Raw genomic sequence first — 455 nt, forward strand, 5'->3', positions numbered from 1 at the left:
CCCCCCTCTCTCTCCCTCTCGTTTTTTCATACCAGAAATATTGATGTAGTGGCATATACTCCTTGCAATAAGAGGCATTTTTATATTTGCGCTTAAAGATTTTTGCAACAACCTAGGTATTTGCAGTCATATTATCAAGTAATTTGATCGTGTTTCTTGGTGCCAGGTTATCAAGGTCGCTGGATATTCGGTCACATAAAAAAATATATATATATACAGTTGTCTGATATTTGTTATCTACGATTTAAGTCACAGATCTCTTTTATAATCAAATCTAAATGCAAATTGAAGGATTTTTTACAATGTACCTTCAGCAGGGAATTTTGAAAATACGTCCGTTCTTAGTAATCAGAAATTTAATAACAAAGGTTCATTCGAATAATCCAATGCGTTAAGGAAACTACAGGCAGGGAAATACAGGAGGAAGAATATTGAAATATATTGGCTGTGTCACA

The sequence above is a fragment of the Penaeus monodon genome, chromosome 25 (genome assembly GCF_015228065.2).
Source record: "Penaeus monodon isolate SGIC_2016 chromosome 25, NSTDA_Pmon_1, whole genome shotgun sequence".
Lineage (NCBI taxonomy): Eukaryota > Metazoa > Arthropoda > Malacostraca > Decapoda > Penaeidae > Penaeus > Penaeus monodon.